Here is a 1,335-nt window from a genome sequence, read left to right on the forward strand (position 1 = left end):
ACTTGGAATAATAATTTTGTGTACACATTACTTGTTCTGTAATCACTCTATTGTATCACTCTATTGTAAAAGCCATTTTATGGCGTTTAAATAAATAAATAATATGAATAAAAATTTACAAATTTCAGTTTTAAAAAAAATTTCAGAGTTTCATTATTTTAACCTTAATTTACCATATATCAGAGTTTTAGTATTAAATCCTTAACTTACCATATATCAGAGTTTTAATATTTAATCCTTAACTTACCATATATCAGAGTTTTAATATTTAATCCTTAACTTACCATATATCAGAGTTTTAATATTTAATCCTTAACTTACCATATATCAGAGTTTTAATATTTAATCCTTAACTTACCATATATCAGAGTTTTAGTATTAAATCCTTAATTTACCATATATCAGAGTTTTAATATTTAATCCTTAACTTACCATATATCAGAGTTTTAATATTTAATCCTTAACTTACCATATATTAGAGTTTTAGTATTAAATCCTTGACTTACCATATATCAGAGTTTTAATATTTAATCCTTAACTTACCATATATCAGAGTTTTAATATTTAATCCTTAACTTACCATATATCAGAGTTTTAGTATTAAATCCTTAACTTACCATATATCAGAGTTTTAATATTTAATCCTTAACTTACCATAGAATTGAATTGAATTGAATTGAAACGTTGCTTGAAATGGCTTTAGCCGTGTTTGGTGACCAGATCTGAATAGCCAGGTACTTCCCCACCTTCCTCTTCCCCATCTCCCTCCCCTCCCCAATACCCTCAGCCTCACAACATACCCCAATTGGGGATGCCATAGTCTCACTGGCTCCAGACGGGAGCAGTTGGGACTCTTGTGCGGTAATACTGTAAAAAAAAAAAAAAAAAAAAAAAAAATATCAGAGTTTTAATATTTAATCCTTATATCAGAGGATTAATCATATATCAGAGTTTTAATATTTAATCCTTAATTTACCATATATCAGAGTTTTAATATTTAATCCTTAATTTACCATATATCAGAGTTTTAGTATTTAATCCTTAATTTAACATATATCAGAGTTTTAGTATTTAATCCTTAATTTACCTTATATCAGAGTTTGAGTATTTAATCCTTAATTTACTTTATATCAGAGTTTTAGTATTTAATCCTTAATTTACCATAAATCAGAATTTTAGTATTTAAATCTTAATTTACCATATATCAGAGTTTTAGTATTTAATCCTTATTTGACCATACATCAGAGTTTTAGTATTAAATCCTTAATTTACCATATATCAGAGTTTTAGTATTAAATCCTTAATTTACCATATATCAGAGTTTTAGTTTTTAAT

This window comes from Hesperophylax consimilis, chromosome 20, assembly GCF_061612785.1.
Source record: "Hesperophylax consimilis isolate HC1 chromosome 20, BYU_Hcon_1.0, whole genome shotgun sequence".
NCBI lineage: Eukaryota > Metazoa > Arthropoda > Insecta > Trichoptera > Limnephilidae > Hesperophylax > Hesperophylax consimilis.